Below are 25,551 nucleotides of genomic sequence, written 5' to 3'. Positions count from 1 at the left end.
ACTAGGTATTCTAGGGTAACATTACATAGAAGAGGTTCCATTTTAATTAACAGCTAAAATGTTTGTGATGAACATCATTATTAGTATGTAATGTTATTCTAAATAATAATTTTTTATTTAAGAATATTATGGGGGTATAAATGTTTGGTTACAGATATTGCCTTTGCACCACCTGAGTCAGAGCTACAAGCATGCCCATCCCCCAGACAAGGCACAACACACCTATTAGGTGTGAATTTACCTATCCCCTCCCCAACCAGCTGCCTAACACCTGATAAATATTATTTCCATATGTGCACATAAGTGTTGCTCCCTTAGTACCAATTTAATGGTGAGTACATGTGGTGCTTATTTTTCCATTCTTGTGATACTTCACTTCAAAGAATGGTCTCTAGCTCCATCCAGGATAGTACAAGAGGTAGTTCATCATTTTTTATGGTTGAGTAGTATTCCATGGTATACATATACCACATCTTATTAATCCCAAGTGATGGGCATTTGGGTTGTTTCCATATCTTTGCAATTGTGAATTGTGTTGCTATAAACATTCCAGTGAAGATGCCTTTATTATAGAATGTCTTTTATTCCTTTGGGTAAATACCCAGTAGTAAGATTGCTGGATCAAATGGTGGTTCTATTTTTAGTTCTTTGAGGTATCTCCATATTACTTTCCATAGAGGTTGTACTAATTTGCAATCCACCAGCAACGTATGAGTGTTCCTATCTCTCGGCATCCATGCCAACATTTGTTGTTTTGGGACTTTTTGATAAAAGCCATTCTCACTGGAGTTAAGTGATATCTCACTGTGGTTTTAATTTGCATTTCCCTGATAATTATAGATGTTGAGCAATTTTTCATATGTTTATTGGCCATTAGTCTGTCTTCTTCTGAAAAGTTTCTGTTCATGTCCTTTGCTCACTTTTTAATGGAGTTGTTTGATTTTTTTCTTGTTTATTTTCCTGAGTTCTATATAGATTCTAGTTAATCAGCACTTTATCGGATGTGTAGATGCAAATATTTTCTCCCATTCTGTAGGTTGTCTATTTGCTCTAGTGATAGTTTCTTTAGCTGTGCAGAAGCTTTTTAGTTAGATCAGGTCCCATTTATTTATTTTTATTGTTGCTGTGATTACTTTTGGGGTCTTCATAAATTCTTTGCCTAGGCTGATGTCTATAAGAGTTTTTCCAACATTTTCTTGTAGAATTCTTATGGTTTCATGCCTTAGTCTGTTATCCATGATGAGCTGATTTTTGTGAGAGGTGAGAGGTGCGGATCCTGTTTTAGTCTTCTACATGTGGCTATCCAATTTTCCCAGCATCATTTATTGAACAGGGATTCTTTTCTCCAGTGTATGTTTTTCTCTACTTTGTCAAAGATCAGGTGACAATATGAATAATAATTTTTAATCATAGTTTGTTAAGCACTAAATTTGCCCAACCCATTAAAAATGGTTTGAGATAAATTTGGTCTGAATTAAAGAGGTCTTTTAAAAATATGTAATTATATTTGATGTGCATGTAAGGTAATTTAGAAACACAAAAAATAATAAATTATTTTGGGGCTAGGATATAAATATTTCTACTGGTCTACCAAACCACCTGGGCAGCAATTCTAGGAAAGGAGAAATTCAAGAAGTTATTTCCTAAGTAGAAGAAGCAAAGTACTTTTAGGCTTGAGCCCATGGCTCCTATGTAATTTTATGGACTGAATTGTGTGCTGCCCCCGACCTCCAATTCAATCTATCTGGAGATAGGGCTTTTAAGGAAGTAATTAAGGTTAAATAAGGTCATAAGAGTTGGGGCCTAGTCCAACAGGATTCATGTCCTTATGAGCAAAGAGAGAGACACCAGAGCTCCCTCTCTTTCTGAGAGTGTGCAGAGGAAGGGCCACTGGAGAACAGTGAGAATGTAGCCATCTCTCGCCAGATCAGTTCTGAACAAGATGCTGATGATCATTTTGGGATTTTCTCCTCACCTTTGCTAGCTGATCTCTTAGATGGTTGAATTTATATGAAAGCTTCATGAATTAATTGAACTCATTCTAATTTAAAAGAATAGTGAAACTCTGGCTGGTTTTTAAAGCACCTCTGACCTTTGATATGTTCTTTTACGACAAGGACTTGTGTTCTCATAATTAAGATTTCACCACCCAGAGTGGTGGGCAGAGATTTTTCAACATTTCTTCCTCCGTTTTTCTTTCTGTTTCTCTTTTTATATGTTAGAGAGAGTCTACTTATGAACTTAAAGGGTATAAGGAAAAAATAATATTCACCGAAGTAGATGAAGCGTATATGCCTTAAAAGAAAATCTGTCACATGGTTTGAAATTGTTTCTTACATTTATTTTTTAACTTTCTATTAAAGAAGCTGATATTCCTATGTCCTTGGAACTAGGCCCTGGCTTTCCAGGAAATGTGATTCTTATGGCAATTAGAAGGCTAAGAGAAAAGATTTTAACAACTCCGAGCCTGTCAAACAAGAAGACGTTATCTAAATTCCTTTGAAAACAAGATTTTGGTTTCATTATTACTTCTTATCCATGTGGGAAAATAAAGCTCATGGGAAAAAAAACACCATTATTGTGTATACTATCATTTTAGATTTGCACAAACAATTCTGTCACACCTTCTTTAAGCCTGATAAAGCCAAAGTTTGAGAATTGGGAATTATTACTTAAAGAGGAATCAATCAGAAAAGTATCTATATTTCTTCAGAATTGAATTCAATTAATTGTTCATTTAATAATTTGCTTATTTACTTTTATTTATTAGGTACCTGTATTATACTTTGTACTATGGAAAAATACAACAACAAAAAAAACCCCTAAATATGGCATGACTAAACATAGCTTAATGTAAGTCAATTTCTTTCTAATAATTTTAGGGCAAATAGGTAAATTTTGATATTTTTTGTTAAAGTTCATTTTAAACTGTTGGTGATTCTAGTCTTCTCTTGACTCTTGTTCCAAAAGGCATATTATTTTGGCTTTGGATTTATTTTACAAAATGATGTTTTCTTGCTTTAATACACTATGAACCTCATTTCCAAGGGGGTCAGTCATAAAGGATGGATAGTGGATATTTAGGTTTCAGTTCCTAAAATGTCCTTTAGATGTCTCTGTTTCATATCTCATCTGGACCAAGACAGCAGGGCACTGGGAAAGACACTGCCTGGAGCTAACTTCCTGACAAGTTGAATTTGTCCTCAAAGGACAAACAAGGATCTTTGAAAACAGAATTTGACAAAGTTAATCAAAGAAAAATACAGATGATGGCATGCAAATACATCATGATTACCTTATAATATTTTATAAGCCAAAAAAATTCATCTCTAGCGGGGAGATGTTCTTTTCCAGTTAGCTTGCAGGCAATTCTGTGGCATAATACAAATTTAACACTATTTGTAGTACAACCTGTGTATTTTTCAGAGAATATTCATTCAAGCTGATCTTGAATGACTCCTGAATGAAAAATTAGATCTACAGACTTTTTCATTCTATGATTAATCTTTTTAAAGGATACAAGATATTGAAATGACTTTGTTTTATTAGATGTACGTGCGTGTGTTTCAGAAATTTAAGCAAGCTAGGAGATGGTGTTGTGTTTGGGAAGGAAAAGTGACATCTGAAAATGTTCTTAGACTTACAGTTAAATGCTGTGGATTTAATACACACACTTTACCTTCCCATCTCTGCCAAATTCCAACTCAGATGGTATTAAAAGAATAAAAAATGCATGAACCAATGGACAGGGAGAACACAAAAGGAAATACAAGGTCACTAACATTTTGGCAGATGGAAGAGCAGAGTGGAGAAAGCTGGAAGGACACTGCCTGCAGATGGAGGAAAAGAAGCAGCATGCACAGAACTGCAGAAGGCACCATGCATCTCTGAAGGAAGAAGTTAGGAGTGGAGATTAAATTAAGAGGCATGATAGAAGGTTTGTGTAAGGGGCAGTTCATTCCCTGCAGTATCTTCCAAAACACTGGTGTGCTTACCAACCACTGCTCTCCCCAATCTCCATAGAACTCAGGAGGTTTGCTTGCTGGAAAAATCGAACCTAAGAAAGTCTGGATTTGGAGATACCAGGAACAGTAGAATGAAAGATAAAATGGAATATTGATAAAAGAGAACTTAAGGAACATCTGAATACTCTATGTTAATAAACTTTAGCCTCACCCCGTCTCAGTATGCAGAACGTGGGCAGCCATGACTTAGATCCAGCAGGTAATATATTGGCAGATTTCTCTCTGGAGTATTTGCTTGGCTTAGGAGAAAAGATCTACATATTCTGACATTTCTGAGATTTCTGGGTCTTGATTACCCTCCAACAAGGCCCACCAATTAAAATGTTTTGCCACTGCCACCCAGACAGAGCTACCAATCAGTTATAAATGTAAATAGGTAGCTAAAAGCACTAGACAAGTGAAGAAAGGATCTCATTTGAAAGTCAGAGACAAGAATAAGATGAAGGAAATTTAGTGGAAGTAAAGATAATATAGGAGCAGAAGAAAAAACTGGTAAGATGAATATTCCTGGGGACTCAGGAAACATATTTTATTCTTGAAGCAGTAATAGAAAGCTACAAAAATTAAGGTGATAAGAAAGTCATAAGAGATAAACATTTTTTTTAGCAAAAGTAAAAAGTTTAGTAGAAATGCAAAGGGTAAAGTGAGGACTGTTCCAGAAAGTTAGGACAAAAAGAGAAATAGCAGATAGGAAAGAAAACATTTTTAAAAATTAGTGGACCAATTCAAGGGCAAAATACTCAGCTATTAGGTCCCCAAGAAAGAATAAAAAGCAAACAGAGGGAGAAAAAAATCTTAAAGCAATAATGTGAGAAAACTTCCAAGTATTGAAAGCTTTGAATTTCTATGTTGAGAGTACTGAGTGCCCAAAAATAAATGACAAAAATATCTGCATTAACACATAAAGTATAACATTGTGACATTTCACAACCATGAGGACAAAAAGACAATCCTAAAAGCAACCAGATAGAAATAACAAGTCACATTCAAAAGATGGAAATCAAACCATGGAGAAGTCCCTTTAAAATGGTGAGTAAAAATGAATTGCAACCCAGAATTCCATAGTCAGCCAAGCCATCAATCAACTGCAAATGTGGAAAAATATTTTCAGATACGTTGGATCTCAAAAGAAGTATCTTTTGTGCACTCTTCCTCTGGACACTATTATAAGATGTGCTCCATCAAAAAGGGCACCAACAAAAGAGACGAAGCCCATGCATCCAAGTAAAAGGGGCTCCACACAGGTGAGAGATAAAGGGACTCTAAGTGGCGGTGCAGGGAAATCTCAGGATGACAGTTGTGAAACAGATCTGAGAACAATCAGTTCAGGTTGGAAAAATTAGCCCAGAGCCTTCAAGAGGTATGTTACCAAACTAAAAACACAACTGAGGAATTACCTGCTGCTGTGCATTTGACAGCGGAAAATTATATTTTCCAAATGCCGAAATCAGGGTTGTAATCAAAACACTATTTTTGTCTTCCATTGTCCCTTTACAATTTTCCACTGGTGGGATTTCCTCCTCCCCACCCCCGTTTCTTATAGATAAAATTTTCAGAAGTCTCATAGTCAATTGGCTCACTTCTAGAAACTAAAAAGCTATGGAGGCAGAAACAGGCTGGCAGTTCACCAAGGCTGGTTTTTTTCTCTTTCTTTGCACAAAGATTGATCGTGTTTCCCAGACTCACTTGCTGTTGGGTACGGCCACGTGACTGGTTCTGGCCAATCGAATGTAAGAGGAAATGGCTTATAACACTTCAGGGCCTGACTCATGAAAATTCCTGATAAAAGATGCTTCGTGTTTTTTCCCTTTTACTAGATTCATGCAGAAATGAACTCAGTGGCCCAGAAAGCTGTATGTTGGTGATGGTGGAACCAGAAGATGGAAAGAGACTGGGTCTCTGATTCACTGATTGGTTCTTGGAGCATGGCCATCTGCCCAGCAAAACTATCCACTGAAGAGTTAGGAGGCAGACCACGTTTTTACTCAGGCTGCAGCTTTGGGGAAGGGTTTGGAAAAGTCGGAGTGATAGGCATTACTATGCTTTCAGCAAAGTCTTACTAGAAAGAGATAAACTCAGGAAAGAATTGGCTATTTTGAAAGCAGAAATGAAAGCAAAAAGAGAAAGACTAGAAATCTGGGCTTTTGAATTTGAGACTTTCAGTGTCTATAATAATATATTCTTAATATGTAAATTAGAATATTCAGTTCCAGGCTATAAAGAAAACTCTGCATTTTGTTTAACACTCAGTCTCCACGCCCCACCAGGGGTGGGCCAGCTACTTTCCATGGGATATGGACAGGAGGTTTTTCTATCCCCATTATGCACTTATATGCCGCTTAAAAGCCGTTATTACTGACACTATGGGAATGGAGCCCGGAGGGTAGAAGGGAAAAGGAGGCAGGGAATTTTATGTTAGTGCTGATGCAGTTGTAAGATGGGCATGTGTTTGGAGAGGACTTTCCTCTTGGGGGTTGCTTTGGTGGCTCTGCAGGGGCTTCCCCTGCTGGGCTCATCTGGCTGCAAAGCCTGCGGTGTGGGTATGCCTCCCTAGCTCTCTACTCACCCCTGGGTTTAGGGAACCACTATCCACTGTCTCATTACCCTTCCAGAGAGTCCTCTTGGGCAGGGCTCAAAGTGGCCCCAGCTAGCTTTCTTCCTGAGGTTCTCATCTTCTCCACCAGAAATACTTTACTGCCCCCAGACAGCTCACCAACTGCCCCTCCTGCCTTCCAGTAAATCTGTCAGATGCTAGTTCTACCCTCTGTCAAGCTCCAGGGGGACTTAACCTCTCCAAGCTGTTCCAGTGAGGCCCTTTTCACAAAGGGTAACAACCCATCCCTTCCCTTGGAGAAAGTGAAATTCACAGCCTAGTGCACACACACACACACACACACACACACACACACACACCCCTCTACACAAATCTTATCCTGATCTCCAGTCTCTTGAAACTCCTGTGGTTTTGGAGCTGCTTGACTGGTTTTCTGATAGCTCCTTTAAAAATTTACATTTTGGTTTGACAATTCTCTTTGGAATTTCATATTTAATATATTGTGGTGACAGCTGAAATTTCGAATTTAATATTAAAGAAGAAAAACTGTTTCTTCTACTCTCAGCACTTCACTTCTTTTTTTAAAAATTTGAAAATTTTTAATTATTATGGGTACATAATAGCTGTGTATCTTTCTAGGGTACATGTGATATTTTGATACAGACATACAATGTAAATTAATCAAATCAGGGTAATGGAGGTATCCATCACCTCAGGCATTTAACATTTTTTTTTTAGGAACATTCCAATTCCACTCTTTTAGCTATTTTAAATTATACCCTAACTTACTGTTGATTATAGTCACTTTGTTGCGCTATCAAATATCATTCATTCTAACTATCTAACTGTATTTTTTCTACCATTAACCATCCCCACTTTATAGCTGCCTTCTCATTACCTTTCCCAGCCTCTAGTAACCATCATTCTACTCTCACTCTCCATGAGATCAATGCTTTTCATAATTAGCTCCCACATATGAGTGAAAACATGTAAGATTTGTCTTTCTGTGCTTGGCTTATTTCACTTAACATCATGTTCTTCAGTTCCAACCATGTTGTTGCAAATGGTAGGATTTCATTCTTTTTGTGGCTATATAATATTCCATTGTATATATGTACCACAATTTCTTTATCCATTCATCCATTGATGAACACTTAGGTTGATTCCAAATCTTGGCTATTGTGAATAGTGCTGCAATAAACATGGGAGTATGGACATCTTTTTGATATACTGAATTCCTTTTTTTTGGATATGTACCTAGCAGTGGGATAACGGGGTCATGTGGTAGTTCTATATTCAGTGTTTTGAGGAACCTCCATATTGTTCTCCACAGAGGTTGCACTAATTTACATTCCACCAACAGTGTATGAGGGTTATCCTTTCTCCACATCCTCCCCAGCATTTGTTACTGCTTTTCTTTTTGATAAAACCATTTTAAGTGGGGTGAGATGCTATCTTATTATATTTTTGATTTGCATTTTTCTAATGACTAATGATGTTGAACATTTTTTCATATACTCGTTGGCCATTTGTATGTATTTTGAGAAATGTCTATTCAGATCCTTTGCCCATTTTTAATTGGATTATTTGATTTTTTATATGGAGTTGTTGGAGCTCCTTATATATTCTAGTTATTAATCCTTGTTAGATGGGTAGTTTGCAAATATTTTCTCTCATTCTGTGAGTTGTCTCTTTCCTTTGTTGATAGTTTCCTTTGCTGTGCAGAAGCTTTTTAGCTTGATGTGATCCCATTTGTACAATTTTATTTTGGTTGTCTGTGCTTTGTGGGTATTACTCAAGAAATCCTTGCCCACACCAATGTCCTGAAGCATTTCTCCAATGTTTTCTTTTAGTAGTTTCATAGTTTCGGGTCTTAGATTTAAGTCTTTAATCATTTGATTTGATTTTTATATATGGTGAGAGATGGGAGTCTAGTTTCATTTTTCTGCATATGGATATCCAGTTCTCAGCACCATTTATTGAAGAGACTGTCCTTTCTCCACTGTACTGAAAATAAGTTCACTATAGATGTGTGAATTTATTTCTGGATTATCTGTTCTGTTCCATTGTTTAATGTATCTGTTTTTATGACAGTACCATGTTGTTTTGGTTATTAACACTACAACTCTGTAGTGTAATTTGAAGTCAGGTAATGTGATTCCTCCAATTTTGTTCTTTTTGCTCAGGATGGCTTTGGCTATTCTAGGTATTTTTTGGTTTCATGTAGATTTTAGCATTTTTTCCTATTTCTGTGAAGAATGCCATTGGTACTTTGATGGGGGTTGCATTGAATCTGTAGATTGCTTTGGATATTTTGGATATTTTAACAATATTGATTCTTCCAATCCATGAGCATGAAATATCTTTCCCATTTTTTGTGTCCTCTTCAACTTCCTTCATCAATGTTCATTTATTATTGGCATATAGAAATGCTACTGATTTTTGTATGTTGATTTTTGTATCCTGTAACTTTATTGAATTTGTTTATCAATTCTCATTGTTTTTTTGGTGGAGTCTTCAGGTTTCTCTAGATATCAGATCATATTGTCTGCAAAGAAGGATAATTTGACTTCTTTCTTTCCAATTTAGATGCCCTTTATTTCTCTCTCTTGTCTGATTGCTCTAGCTAGAACTTTGAGTACTATGTTGAATAACAGTGATGAAAGTGGGCATTCTTTAACACTTCACTTCTGACACCAAATGTGTGGAGCTTTTTCCTGCACCACACAATTCTCTATCTCTCTGGACACCATGTATGTGTCTTGCAATTCAATTATGAAAACTATGTGCTTGCAGTTAGAGCAGACCCCACAGGTTGAAGGCTTAGTCCCACAAGACTGCCCCCTTCTTCAGATACCAATGGGAAGTTGTAGATCCCCAAATTATTCACAACTTCTGTCCAAGTTGGCTGCAAATTGAAGGTTCCCACAACCTTCTCCTGAGGTTTGATAATTTGCTATGATGGCTCACAGAACTTGAAGAAATACTCACTTCTGCTTATTGGTTCATAATAAAGGATATGACAAAGGATGTAGATGAACAGCCAGATGATGAGGTGTATAGGGTGAGTTTGGAAGGGTCCTGAACATAAGAACTTCTGTCCCCATAGAGTTGGGGGATAGGAGTTCCCCTTCTGGCATGCATATATATTTACTAATGTGGAAGCTCTTTGAACTCTATCTTTTAGGCATTTTTATGGAAGCGTCATCATGTAGGCATGACCAATTAGTAACTGTTTCTTCACCCCCTGTCCCCTTCCAGGAGGCTGGGGGTTTGAGTTGAAAGTTCTAAGCATGGCTTGATGTTTCTGAAAACCAGCCCCCATCTTGAGGCTATCCACAAGTCCACAAAGAGTTGTGTCAATAGAACAAAGACACTCTTACCACCCAGGAAATTCCAAGGGATTTAGGAGCTCTGTGGTAGGAATTGGGTGGGGAGTGGGTAGAGAACAAATATATATTTTTTATTATGTGACATCCTGTTACACTGTATTGAAAAAAGTATTATACTTCTGTTGGATGATGAGAGAGAATTAGTTATAGGCACAAAGAAACTAATTATATATTAATATAATAAGAATATTGAAAATTAAGCAATTTTAAATTCCACATGAAATGAAAAGTCTCATAAGAAAGGAAACTAACTGCCTTCTGTCTATCCCACCTCCCAACACACTACCACAAGCTACTCCTGACAAATAATGGGGATGGGCCATTTAGCCCCAAATATTCTTAGCAAATCTATGTCCTGTACTATAAAGAAGAGTGGAGGTGATAGACTCAAAAGGTGGCTTTTTCCATTGCAGCTTGCCTGTTTCAAAATATTAAAAAGAATTAAGCAAATGCATTCCTTTGTGTAATTTGGTGTTTTTGTCCTTAAAAGTTTAGATGTGGTTAATGGGCTCTTTGTCCACCCCATTTCTAAAATTAGAAACCTCAATTTCAATCCTGAATCTGCTCTCTGTCATTCCTCCTGACACCTAATTATTCCACAAGTATAGTCAGTCTTTTGCTGATTCTATGGCTGACATCCTAGAACACCAAAATTAGGAATGATGTGGCCAAATTGTTGCCTTAATCCTGAAATATGTTATAAACCAAACGTTAGAAGAAAATGAGCACATTCACCAATAAGAAAAGCTATGTCTATAAGAGTTCTCTACCTTTTTCATCTGCAGAAAATATTTATTTTGCAGGGTAGAGTTTTCTGTTAGTCGGAAAAACGAATTGCTATTACTGCTCCTCTTAGTTCACCCACGCAGAGTCAGTTGCTCTATGTCTGTGTATCACTCTTAATAGCACATTCTGTGCTGGTTTGTAATTAGTCTGTTGATGGCATGTTTCTTGCTGTACGAGGACTCCTTAATATTAAAGATCTTACGCATTTTCACATTCCCATGTTTAAGAACAACACCTGGAACACAAGATTCAATAAATATTGAATGAATGAATACATGATTCGATGAATAAATTAAAGAACACTAGCACGAACTCAAGTATGACTTATGTTTGTCAACATTTTGAATCTAACAATTATTTGTATGTGTCTGTCTCCTCTGCTCAGCTGTGAGCATATGAGTCTTGTCCTACTTATTCCAGTAGTCTCAGCACTTAGCATCGTGCCTAGTGATGAAAATGTAGTAACTGCTCAGTTATTATTTCTAACATGAAGAAATGAATGCAGTAATTCATGAGATTTGCAAGAATAAACTCCCTGTGTACTCTGTCTCTTAATTTTCTTTATGGCACTCTAGCTCTCATCTTTAGGGACTTGAAAATGTAGTTCAAATCTAAAAAATATTAATTTCCCTTCTATCCCATTCACCACCTTTAGAAATACCAATTTTCCTTTTAAAAGTAATAATGTTTGCTTTTTCTTCTCTTTCCATTTTTTTTTTTTTTTTAGATAACCCAGATCTTGAATGAAGACCATGTTTTACAAGTGCACGAAGGATAAGCCTTTTATAAAACTAGTCCTTTGGCTTATAAGCTTCAGCTTCTTTGTCTGGGTAGTGCTGTTGTATTGGATGACTTAATAAAAATGCCTGAGGCCTGTAGATAAAAGGACTCCTAGAATAAGGTTATTACACGGGCTTCCTTCCTAAATAATACTTATTGAGAATGTCCATGGCACTAAGTAAACATAGATAAAATATTAGCATTCTCAAAGCCCTAGTCTTATATCCACACAAGTGTACTACTCTTGTCTTAACTGTGGCTTAGCACTGCTTGATATCAGAAATACATCCGGTCTCTATCTTTAGGCATAAAGAACAAATTGCACTTCTTTTTCACAGGCAGATCAAAAATCCAAAGATCAACTTTCTGTTGTGAACTCTGGAACCACTGTTAGGCCTACTGTTTGCTTCTCTGTACAAAGGACAAAAATGACTGGGAGGATGAATTTTAAAAATCAGACTGTTAGAGATAGTTGGAAATTTAGTTTGCCCTGGATAAAAAAAAAAAAAATTTACGTTGCAAAGCAAGAGCAAAGGAAAAATTTTAACATAACAAAAGTGGTTAAATCTGTCATGCTCAATTGTGCAGAAGAGCAAAATGAGATGAGCGTATATTAGTGGCAGTTGAGAAAAATGGCTTTTCAAAATCAGTTTTTATGAGAGTAATTTAGGAAGTGTAGTATAAGAGTCATTAAGTACAAAATACCATAAATGTCAGTGTGAGTTGTATTCTGCTTTTGTTTGGTTCTCTGAGTGACATAGCATACCTTAAATCTGATGAAGAAGCTCTTTTGGAGGCTATAAAGGGAGAGAAATTAAAGCAAACTCCTGGAGCAGCCCTGGGAAATGGGTCCCTAAAACAGCATTTGGCCATCTTGTTGAGGAATTGGTAAGAGAGAAGAGGAAGCCTTTGTTTCCAACTCATGCATGAAGTAATACAAGCAAGCTTCTTGTGAGCCAGCCACCACCTTATGGTGGGGGAGGGGAAAAAATAATTGGGGGCCTTTGTAGTTAGCTTGTGGGCGCTGATTTGAAGCAGGGAGGCAGGAGGGAGGCGTGAAGCTTGAAGCATTAGGCTGTGACAGAAGGAAACGTGTGCTCAATGCCGCTATGGGCTCATAGACTCCTGTGCTGTGACATCAGTTACTGTGTTGGGATGGGAGGATAAGGAAACATGTGCCATCCCCCCCTCGCCTCTGCTAGCCTGAGAAGTTATGGACTGTAAAGTGTGATCCTGTTTAAATATTAGTTTAAAGGTCTCGCCAACTTTAGAGAGTTTAAAAAACAAGAAAATGCACCATAACTCTAAGATCTCAAGGGGAAAATATTTTTTATGAGTCTATGTTTATTGAATACTTGCTGAGCCCAGAATAGTATGACCACTTTAGCCTCTGTCTAGATACTTTCCATTTTTGACTCACTTAACGTCGTCTGGCCCGGCTGGCACTACACTCCTTGCCCACAGAGTAAAGCTTCAGCCCTTCATACTGTGGTACACCAGTATCCTCCTCCTCGCCAATCCTGCTCCTGAACCCTGAATAAAAAGATATGACCATACCATCTAATCCAGTCTTATCACAATTCTTTTTTATAAATTTTATTTTGTAGCCACATAGCTCCTCTGAAAGCTGGCCATGGGGTCTCATCTCTAAGTCTTTGCGTCTTAATGTGTCTTCATCTGAACTTCCAATTACACCTCGAGATTCACCAGATGAAGCTGAGCCTCTAAAGTTTGGGTGAGTCTCCTTTCTCCACAGTTTTCCTCAGCTCCTCCAGCTCACACCCACGGCCCCTTTCTCCAAATTTGCAATTGTCAGCCTGTACTCTGAGACAGCCATACCTGCTCTCCACTGTTACGGGAGGGAGGTTTTCTTACTTACCTAATTTCCCTGACTGTAGATTCCATCGTATCCATTGGAGTTTATTTGCTTTCATGGAATTTTTATGTGTTGTGTAGCAACTTCTGTACTGTTCTTCCCGCCACTTCCTGCTCTCTCTCGCGCCCACTCTCTCTCTCTCTCTCTCTCTCTCTCTGGTGGGAGAGGAAAGAGAAGCTTCCTTTTTTTCCTTTCTCTCATTACATCGGATGGCCTATTGCTCCCAGGCTACAAACCTGTACAGCATGTTACTATACTAATACTGTGGGCACAATGGTAGGTATTTGTGTATCTAAACATATCCAAACATAGAAAAAGTACCAAAAAAATATGGCATAAAAGATTTTTAAAATGTACGCCTATATAGGGCACTTCCCATGAATGGAGTTTGCAGGACTGGAAGTTGCTCTGGTTGTAAGTGAGTGAGTGGTGAGTGAACACGAAGATCATTACCGTGCACTACTGTAGATTTTATAAACACTGTATAATTAGGCTACATTCAACTTATAAAAAAATTTTCTTTTTTCAATAAGTTAACCGTAGCTTACTGTAATGTTTTTACTTTATGAAACTTAATTTTAAAAACCTTTTTGGCTTTTTTGCAATAACAGCTTAAAAAATAAGCATATTGTACAAACATACAAAACTATTTTTCTTTATATTCTTATTCTACAAGCTTTTTTATATCTTTAAAATTTTTTATTTTTATCTTTTTTACTTTTTACAAACTTTTCTGTTAAAAACAAAGACACAAACACACACATTAGCCTAGGCCTACACAGGGTCAGGATCATCAATATCACTGTCTTCCACCTCCACATCTTGTCCCCCTGGAAGATCACTGGGGCAATAACACACATGGAGCTGTCATCTCCAATGATAATAATACCTTCTTCTGGAACATCTGCTGAGGGACCTGCCTGAGGCTGTTTTGCAGTTAGCTTTGTAAAAATGTAAGTAGGAGTAGACTCCAAAGTAATGATAAAAAGTATAGTATAGTAAATACATAAACCAGTAACGTAGTCATTTATCATCAAATATCATGTGCTGTATATGGTTGTATATACTATACTTTTATACGACTGGCAGCACAGTAGGTTTGCTTACACCAGGATCACAAGAAACACCTGAGTAATGCATTGTGCTTTGACATTACAATGGCTACGATGTCACTAGGTGATAGAAATTTCTTGGCTTCATTATAATCTTACAGGACCCCTGTTGTAAGTACAGTCCGTCACTGACTGAATCGTCATTATATGGTGCATGGCTGTATTAAGATCTATTTTTTGTGAATAAACTTAGTCCCTACTAAGTTTCATATCAGCTATATCTATTGCCATAAGAATGCTGCACAGCAAAGAAACAGAAAACCTCAGTAACATATGACCATAAACATTTATTTTTCATGAGTCTGTGAATCAAAAGGGTGGGTTTTTTTGGTCTGGGCCATGCTTAACTGATCTCAGCTGAGCTTACTGAGTCACCTGTGGTCAGCTTGCAGTTTGGGGTCTGGCAAGTCTAGGAGGGCCTCAGCTAGGACAGATGAGACTTCAATCTCTGTTATGTGGTCTTCTGTCCTTCAGCAGGTATCCGGCCTCAATCACATGACAGTGAGGTTCCCAGATATGATGGGAGTGAGCAAGACTTCTTGAAGCCTAGCCTCAGAACTGCTACAAAGTCATTTCTGTCATATTCTATAGAGGGAAAACAAAAGCCAAAAGGCCAGCCTAGATGCAAAGTGGGGGTGGAACAGGTGGGGGATAAATTCTTCCTTTTTAAGGGACAAGCTGCAATGTCACTTTGCAAAGAACATGGGAGGCCATTTGGACCACTAAGGCATTCAATCGAACAAGAGGGGATGGATAGGCAAATCCCAGGTTGGAGTGTAATATGACAAGGATTATCTACAAAAGGAATATGTGTATGATGTAAGTGATAAATATTTTTTAACAATGTTATTCTACCTTTATTAAATTGTTTTTAAAGGGACAAGAGGAAGAGGAAGTAGGAAAGAAGCAAAAAAAAAAAAAAAGCCCAAACAATTTCTGCTTTTCTTTTCCACTAGTACACACAAGGACACTTACTGTGGGAGGTCTCAGTGGTGCTCAAGACTTGCCTGCAGTCACTTCAAAGCTTGGGACTGAACAGTCTGGAAGTCAGGTCCTGTCTGCAGAGGTTATGTGAATGCATATATTGTTTCTCTGGCAAAGAAGATGCTATTTGGAAACTAAGCTCTTATTTACAATCTCAGATGCCATCCTAGGTCTTCAGGGAAGGCTTTTCTGGGTTACTTTTTGTTTTTGAAGTCAGTATTGGATGCTAAGCTTCATTTCAGTTTCTCATCCTGCATTCATCACTTGGTCTCATTAGATTTCTGGGTCTCACTTGTCTGTCTGATTTAGACTCCTGTCAACACCCAAGGCAGAGATGGCTGCTTGCTATATTTTACAGAACTTAGTAAATGGGTTTAAATCAATGCATCTCACACTTTCTCATCCTGCACCTCAGAACTTTCAGCATCACACCAATGACCTCTCAAAATGTCAATTGCTATTTACCTTTGGGTGTCATTACAGGAAAAGAGCCAATTAGAACTTCTCAACTGCAGGCCCCTTGGACTTTGCCACAGCCCTTAGCAACAGAAAATGAAGAGGTGAAGGGACTTGACTACACAGTTGAGGGCAATAGCTACCTCTGAAGAGATATTCTAAATTTTGAGTTACATCCTGCTTGTCCCTTTTTGAACTCCCAGTAGTGTCTTATTCTAAGAAGAAATAACTCAAATTGAAAAGGATTAGAATTTTATGGCTATAAGGGTCTCATGTTACTGAAATCATGTTACAGTAGCATTTTCTCTAGAAATATGTAAGAATAAAGTAGACAAACTCATTTTTGCCAGACACGGTGAGTTCTGTAATACCATGTTCCAGAAAACATTTTTTTGAGATTATCAATTTTCCTTACATCTTTACTTTTGATATACTCATCTTGATTTAAGTCCACTTTCTTAACAAGGGGTGTGCATGAATTTGTATAATTACATAATGCACTCTGATTGAAAATATGAGATTCTATGTGATCTCAGCAGGGCAAGGATCCTCTTAATTTGGGACCTCATTTAATTAAATTTATTTGTTCACTTATTCATTCAATAGGTATTTATTGAAAGTATAGTAGAAAATGAATGAAATGCTTAGAGATGAAGTGGGGATTTAGTAGGTAAATGCAAGGGTGTTGCTAAATGTCTTGCAGTACACAGGATGGTCCCCTCCCGCATAAATTATCTGACCCCAAATATCAATAGTGTCAAGATTGAAAATTCCTACTTCAGGATGAAGTTTTCAGCTCACTGCCTCCAAGCTCGTCCCCAGGTAGCTGGTAAGCTCTATACACATACAACTTCCACAGTCTTCTATCATGAATGGTGTCCTTATAAAAGGGAAAATTGGACGCAGAGACAGACGTGCACCCAGGGAAAAAGCCATGCCAAGTTGAACACAGGGATTGGTGATACAGCTACAAGTCAAGGGATGCCAGAGACTGGCAGCAGCCACCAGAAACCGGGAGAGAGGCATGAAATAGACTTTCCCTTACAGCCCTCAGAAGGACCAACACTGCCCAAACCCTGATTTCAGACTTCTAGTCTTCAGGCCTGTGAGACAGGTAGTTTCTGTCGTTTAAGAGACTCAGTTTGTAGTACTTTATCATAGGAGCTTTAGCAAACACATGCTTCCTGTGTTGAGTTGTTTCGTTTAAAAAGAGCTACTTAAAATATATGTTAAGGATGGAAACATAAAGAAATAAGGACTGAGAATTTTAACTCATTTTATTGTTATTATTGTGTTTCATAAAGCTGTTTCCTCTATCTTCTGAGTTATTGTGTTAGGGGTTGTTTTCTCTTAATACTATCTTAATCTTTCTCATCTTCCATTTTTACCACTCAGCCTCTGCTTCTAAGGTTGCCACTTTAACATCTACTACTCAGACCCGACACATCAGTTTCCTCCTTTCTAGCCTATCTCCTTTGCTCTAGTTAGGGAATTTCATTGTTTTTAGCATGACAATTTATTTTTCTAAGTACAAAATCCTCTCCAAGGCTGCTTGTTTTATGTTAAAAAAAAATCATCTTCTAATGAATGTTCTCTTTGCTGATCACTTGCTAAATCACTCTAAGAATAAAATGCTATTATCGCAAGGAAAGAAAATGACAAGAATTCAAATGCAGGCAGGCTCTTCACATCTTGCTTGTACCTAAAATGACTCTTGGACTACCCTTACCTCCTTAAGACATGGAATATTTCACCAAACGCACCAGTTTAGTGCACAAGCTCTAGGAGTTAGAAGAGAAAGTGGCACATCTGAGCCAAATGTCCTGGCACTGTGCCTCCTCCTCTATTAACAGAATCCTCTCTCTTTTCCTACCCTCTTTCCCCATTCTTCCTCTTCTCTCTGGTCCTTTTTCGTACTCGGCCTCACAGACCTTGTACTTTTCACTCTCTCTCATTTTTTTTTTTTTTAACCTGTTCTTCAATCTGCCAGGCATCGCTTTATCTGGGCTGATATGCACTTGCTGAACCCTCGTTTAAAGTATTCAGGGTGCCCTGGCTCATCTCTGAAAGACTTAGCAAGGGCAGATCTCCACAGTTCGAGAGTGTGATTTCGCCAATATTTACAGCAAGTGTTATGATACAGAGAGATTTTTCCCTAATCATTGAGATTTCATTTTCTCATCTCTAATACCAGCCATAAGCTGTTCCTTTCTCTCCTGTTCTGTCTATTCCAGCGTTCTATTCATACTGTAACACTGCAGGGGACTCCTGGTGCACATGCCTCACATTGCTCGGTGCCTCTGCACACATTTAAGTCATTAAACAACCTTTTCTAGACATTTCGAACATCACCCCCTTCCTCAGCTCTTGCCATTTCTCCCCAGACCCTTTCTCTTTCGAAAAGTCACATTCAGGGTCCCCCAAGGTACTTTGAACATCACACCACTGGTTCTCCAGTGCCCTGGCCCCAGGCTGAGCCATTGCCTTTGGCCTTATTTTGGTATCTAGACAATCTTTATTCTTCCTGGTTTAAATCCTAGATTATTCCTGCTATGGTTCTGATTGAAACCCTTTTTCTTTTTTCTTTTTCCTTATTTTTTCTTTTCTAGCAGCCTTCTTTATCATTTTTGCTAAAGCCTCTGACTGTTTTCTGTCTTCCTGCCAGTTTCCCTTCAAACCATTGTGCTCGCAGGTAATTTAAAAGCCCTCTGAACTCTAGATTGAGATATCCTGGATTGCTTCATTCTCATCTCAGTGCCATTTAGTAGAATTTGCTTCCAGTTCTGGTATTTTCATCCTTTAATCCCTCCTGGCTGCCTCTCTTCCTTGCTGTTGTTTGTTAGCTCTGTTATTTAAGGTCTCTTTTTTTATCCAGCCTCTTAAGAATTCATCAGTGGTCATTGCCACTGCCTCATAGTTCCAAGTTGATTTGGGAAAATGACAGAATCTATGCATGCATAACCCTGCCATTAATCACATCTCCTACAAAGGAGATGAGTAGGTCTCTGGTTTGGCACTGGTTCTTCCTCATGTTCATATACTTAGAAAGCCATTGTGTCTGTTGCTTTATATTTGATGGTTAAAATTCATCATAAACACCTTTTAATCTTACTATCTCATGAAAGACCTAGATCAGATGAATCATGAGCTACTGTGAATAATGTTCAGACTGATGTTTGTGGTCTGTTCTATAAAACAAATATTTATTTCTTTTCCTTGAGAACTATTGGGTTCTATATGTTTATAACTCGTAAGATAAACAATTACCATATATTTTGATCTCTTTTCCATATGGAAGCAAACTTTCTTATGATAATATGGGTTTAGTGACAGAATAAATCCCCTATGAGATGATTATATACACCTTTCCCTAAATTGTGAATATTTTTAAAGCATGGGCCACACATATTCATCCTTATTACCCACATTTTGCGAAGTGCCTGACACAAATTTGGCCCTCACTAAATACTCAAATAATTGAGGGCCTCAATGAAAAATTATTTAAGTATTCAAATTTGGAATTTCTTTTTAAGTTCTGATAAAACTTTTCAAAGTTATCCATCATATCTTCCCCAGGAAACCAAGTCTCAGTAGAAGAAAAGAGGATTTGCTTTCAGAAGACAGGGGATCAAGGTTAGTCGTGCTACTTCCTGCAACTTTCTGAACCTCGCTTTAACACATGTTGATTGGGAATATAATACGTCCAACAGTGTTAATGGAAAAAATAAATCAGATAATGATAAAGGGTTGGTAGGCACTTAATGAATACTTTTAAAAATAGTAGAAGCTTCTTTCTCTGATTCCCATGATCCATTTTTTTAAAATATAAGAATAAAGATTTTTAAAAATTTAATCCCTTGAAGTTAAACTTATTTAATTCTGACTTTAAAAAAATCTTTGAGTTTTTGACTTTTGTACATGAGTGAAGAGGAAGAAATTTTTTTTTTCTCCTTAGAACCAAATGATCTGGTAATGATAGACCCACGTGCAAGTAGATGACTCTCTTACAGGAAACAACTATGAAACTTGGATTTAACGCAAAGAGCAACCACTTGGAGAATGAACAGAGCATTCCTTTGCACACACACAGAGGGGGGACCATGGGGTCTTTCAAAATAAGTTCCTCATTTTGTCATCTTTTTACCTCTGGTTAAGTGCAGTCTGCTCAGCTCCTGCAGTAGAGGCGGGAGCAAAAGTAGAAACACAAACTGGCTTTCTGGCCAGAGGAACCAGAAAACTGAAGCCAGGGACATGTGGCTGCTGAATGGTGTAGGGGAATCCCAGAAAGGGAAGAGCCAGAGACGGGATTCAAAAAATCCTGTCTATCCACGTATCCAGCTGATCTTTGGACTGTGCATGTTCTAAACAGGCTCAGCAGCTCAGCTGAAGGGAGAAAGTCTGAAGAGAAACTGCAACTGCTGTCCCTAAATCAGAGTTTTTAATTTAATCCCAGCCAAAATAATTGCCTGCTAAAGTAAAAAACAAACAAACAAACAAACAAAATGCACCATACTTTGGGAGAGAGAAAAAAACAAAACAAAACAAAACAAGCAAAACAAAAAAAACAATGCTTAGAATTTCCACCATTTAACATTCAAAATATGCAGGATAAAATCTAAAATTACCTGACATACAAAAAACAAACAAACAAAAAAATGCAAGAAAAATATGGAACACATTTGCAAAAGAAAAGAAGACCAATTGAGTCCAACCTTAAGGTGGAGATTTTGGAACCAGTAGGTTTCCCGTACTGTTCCTCTTCCCTCAAACATTCAGTTAGGACAATAACATGATTGTCATCACTTTGGGTCCACTCAGCATTCAAGGTCAGTTCTTTAATTTATGTTCAAGTTCCTAGCTAGTGCACATTCCCTTATCATTATTATTATTATTACTATCATAGTGGTGGCTTAAATAGTAAAAATTTGTTATCTTACTTTTCTGTATATCAGAAATCTGATGCTGGGCTACAGACAAGGTGTTGGCGGGGCTGCATCCTATAGTGGAGGTTCTGGGGGCGGGGGAATCCATTTCTTTGCCTTTTCCAGCTTCTGGAAACCACCTGCATTCTTTGGCTCACAACCCCCTTCCTTCATTTATAAGCCAGCAGTGATTGATCCAGTCCTGCTCATGCTGCCTTATCTCTTGCTCTCTGCAGCCTGGGAAGGTTCTCTGCTTTGAAAGGCTCATGTGATTAGATTGGCCCTAGCTGCATGGTCAGGATAATCTGCTCATCTCAAGGTCGTTAACTTTAATCATATCTTCACAATCTTTTTTTGCCACGTAAGGTAGTATAGTCACAGGTTCTGGGGATTGGGAATATGAACATCTTTGCGGGTGCTATTATTATTTACTTTTCCTCCATTTCTTCCATTCTCTCTTTTAAAAATCTTAATAAACAGCTATTAGTCTTCTGTGTCCCTTGACTTTTCTGTCATATTATCCTTCTCTTTGTCCCTTTGATTTTTGTTGTGCCCGATTTAAAAAACAAAAAAACTTTTAAAACAGTTTTCAATTTACACCAAAATTGTGACGATGGTACAGGAGTTCTCATATACTCTGCATTCAATTTCTCTTATTAGTAACATCTTATGTTAGTATGGTACATTTGTTACAATTAATGAACCAGTATTGATATACTAATTAATTAAAATCTGTATTTTATTCAGATTTCCTTTGTTTTTACCTAATGTTCCCTTTTTTTTGTTCCAGAATCTCATCTAAGATACCAATTACATTTAGTTATCATGTCTCCTTGGTTTTTCTTAGCTGTGACATTTTCTCACTTTGTATTTGATGACCTTGACAGTTTTGAGTATTAGACAGAGATTTTGTAAAATGTCCCTCAATTAGGATTTTCCAGAAGATTTTCTCATAAACATGATTGGATTCACTTACCTGGCCCTGGCTAATTAGCACGACTGTTTTTCTTGGCTGTGAGCACTGCTTCTGTGAGAGACGCACAGCCCAGATGAGCCTCAGTTCCAGGACTTCTGCTGGAGTAGGTGGAAAAGAGAAATTTCTTTCTGCAAATCTTGGAACTGTGATGATGCAAGTTTAATTCTCCAGGGTAATGCCCTGAGGGGAAAATCTGCCTGAGAAAGATGCAACATAAAGGAAAGGTGGACCAAAAGATGGGTAGAGACATTTTTCTGATGATATCATCTGGGTACCTGGATCCAGACATGCCTACTCATGAATGTTTCCATTGTGAACCGGTAACTGCTATATTGGGCTTGAGCCTGTTTGGTTTGGATTTATGCCAGCCATTTGTAACCAGAATCTCTGTGCATTTTACCCACCTACATTTAACTGGATTATATTAAATTTATGATCCTAGCACACTACGATGTAACACACACATTAGGATAATATCCTTTAATCTCACAGATTTCACTAAAACCTAAAATTTATCTTTAATCTATTGAGAGTTCTTTTGTGTAAAAACTAAGTAGAAATTTTATGCTGACAATTGAGACAATTTTAATTCAGACCACAGGAAAATAAGTGCCATATATATCTTTAATATTTAATTGGAGCAGGCTAAAAATCTTTGAACTTCCCCTGCTCTGTGTATATTTTCGCTTATAAACTACCATTTGTTTGAGGATATATAAGCTCTAAAATGAACAGGAGAACCTTAATTGAAAGAAGTTATCAGCTATCTCACTTGCTTAAGCTATTAAGGGAGATTTCATAACTTTAGTCAGGATTTGAATGTCTCTTGCCAACTTTTAAAAAGATGAATTGAAATGCATTAATATAATACTCCCCAACAGTAATAATATCATGACTTTGTTAGTATAATTTTTCACTTATTTGTTTATCAAAGCTTTATTAAATGTCTGATATATATATATATATATATAGTAGGTTGCTGATTATTTTTAGTACAAAGTTTGAATCACCTTTTAAAGTAGGATGCTTAACTGAATATTTTGCAAACCATAATTCTTATTCTATCAAGAGAGTTATTTGATCTTTAACCTCTTTGTTCTAGGGTCCTCATCTTTAAATTAGAACAGAATAAATGATCTCTAAGTATCTTAATAAGTCATAAAACCTTTCTCTTAGGAGATACTATTTTTTCCTAAATTATATTGTTTAAAACCTGTGTACTTTGGTAAATGTGGCCTTAATAAGATTAAACTTTTATATACTTTGGCTCTTTGACTCCTGATTGAAATACTTGCTTGAGTATGTGCAAAGTAGGTTTCTTAATATAAATGCAAAGCCATCTTTCTAACTTTTGCTAATATACCTAAATCATTTCCTTCTCATATTCTTTTTCAATTTGATGTCATTATTAAATTCTGTACTTATTAAAAGATCTGATAATTTATAAGGCGACTCTTAGTGAGATTAGAAAAGGGTTAAATTGTTTAGAGGATAAAATAGTAATGGATAGAGCCAAATTCCACTTCGTTTTAATGCTAAAACCCTGTCCCAAGGTGACATGGGATGTCTGTTACATATATGTTTACTGAATGTGAATGCATTTGACTCCCCTGTAAATGTGTATAGATTTTCCTCAAACCTGCTAAATATGTATGATTCTAGTGTGTACCGAGTCTGTGAGGCATAAAAGCTAACTTTTCCTTTCCCTATTTGGGGAGAGAGCACCTTTGGTTCATGTTGGAAACCATCTCTTCCTGGTTTACAAACTGATATTGCCAATAAAACTCTCCCTTTTACTTTGTAACCATCCTGGTGGTCCTTTGGATGACATATCTTTGTTGCTAGAGACTTTGAAGTATTCTTGGAGGTGAAGGGGCTCACTCTCAAACTGTGTCTGTCACTCTAAAAACAAAATTAAAATTAAGGCGTATACTTGACACTGAGGCTTTTCCTATTTTTTTATTCTATTGTCTTTGTGATGTCCTTATGTAAGGTGCTTTAGACCTAGAATAGAATTGTGTAGTTTTTATTTTACTCCCCAAATCTCTTGATTTACAAACCCTTTTCCCTACTATCAATTCAAGTGTCTATTTTTCAGTCCCTCAGTCAAGACTTTCCCTCCCTTTCTCTGTGTTCTGCTGTGTGGGCCCTTGGCCAAAGCACTGGAGCCACTTGAACTGGGAGTGATGAGAAACTTCAGGTAATTTCACAGAAATAACCCTGTACATGAGTATACATGCAGCCTCAAAAATGTGACTTATAGTTATTAATATATAGAAATCTGCCTTTCACAGTGATTTCCTATTTCTCACTTTTCAAATATTCAGACTATATAACCAGAATTTTCAGGATGGTGTGGTAGCTATGGAGGGACCTTTCTCAGATCTTCCTTCTAAATCCCTTGCCACGTGGAGCTCAACTGACTGATAGTTCCAGCTGCCACATCTTTAGGTTCACACATTCGTTTCAGAGATGGGATGGACGTACAAAGAGAAGCAAGACACCATTAGAGATAGAGGAGCCTGAGGATTGTCCGGTCCAGGCCACACTTCCTTGAAACTGCTCCTAGCTAATGACTAAGGAACGTGGAGGAGCTAGAACCAGAAATACCTGCAGTGGCATCATTCCTTTAATGGTCACCTTTGGTTTGGAGACTCCCCATTGGCCTGGCTGAGACTGCCTTAGCCCTGCACTGCATTTGGAGGGTCTTCCTACCCAACTTTCCATTCCTCTCTCCTTTTTCAGGTGTGACTCTTGCATTGATTTCTGGATATTCTCTCTGCCTACTCCTCTTACTCCCTCCGCCTTTTTTCCTTTACAGATGTTTCCATAAACAAATCTTTTGCACCTACAATCATGTCTTGGTATATGCTTCTCAGAGGACACAAACTGATACACAGATTGATTGATTTTGTAGCCCTTGAAAACCACTGGTTTAAGAAATACAACCCTTTTCTTCAAATAGTCATGAGAAAAGTCAAGATACAAACCCAAGATATAGGCTGCGCTTTCCTGATTGAAGTGGATCTGAATTTCTCAAAACTGGGTGGATTCTGAGGAAGTTCTCTGGGGCTTTGAGGCTCTGTGGAAGACTTAGAAGACATGGTACCCATGACTGTTGGTGCATGTAAAACTGATGCATAAATAAAATGTGAAGAAAATCTATGCACTCCTCTTAATGCTCCTTAGACTATAACCTGTTGTCTTGTACTCTGAAAGAATTAGCAATTTGAGTCCTGATTATTCTAATATGCCTGTCTTTGGGAGATCAAACAGTGGTGGGCCTTGGGCAGAAATGTATGCCTAAGAGTGAACCTGAAATATTGTTTGCCCTCTCACGTGATGGGCAGGGGAAGGGTTGTATGACGTGTAACCCACATTATTGATATCATCAACTAGTTTGCTTGTGAAATTCCTGTGCCTTTTGGAAATAAGTTAGAGAGTAATTGGGATACTTTTTACTCTCTACACACTAAGATATAACATCTTGTGCATAATGCCACCCCATTCTTGAGGTGATAGAGAGTCACACCTGTGAGAAATAAGTCACTAACTTGATTTGATTAGGTTTAAATTTCATGATTCATAGAATGTATATTTCTCCATGTGGCTGCTAATAAAGGCTATGCATCTAACCCAGCCTCCCTTTTGAATGCCCAGAGCTTGTTATATCCAGGTAGGATGATTT

Source organism: Lemur catta, chromosome 5 (genome assembly GCF_020740605.2).
Source record: "Lemur catta isolate mLemCat1 chromosome 5, mLemCat1.pri, whole genome shotgun sequence".
Lineage (NCBI taxonomy): Eukaryota > Metazoa > Chordata > Mammalia > Primates > Lemuridae > Lemur > Lemur catta.
The sequence above is the reverse complement of the archived record's forward strand: the minus strand, read 5'-3'. Positions refer to the sequence as shown.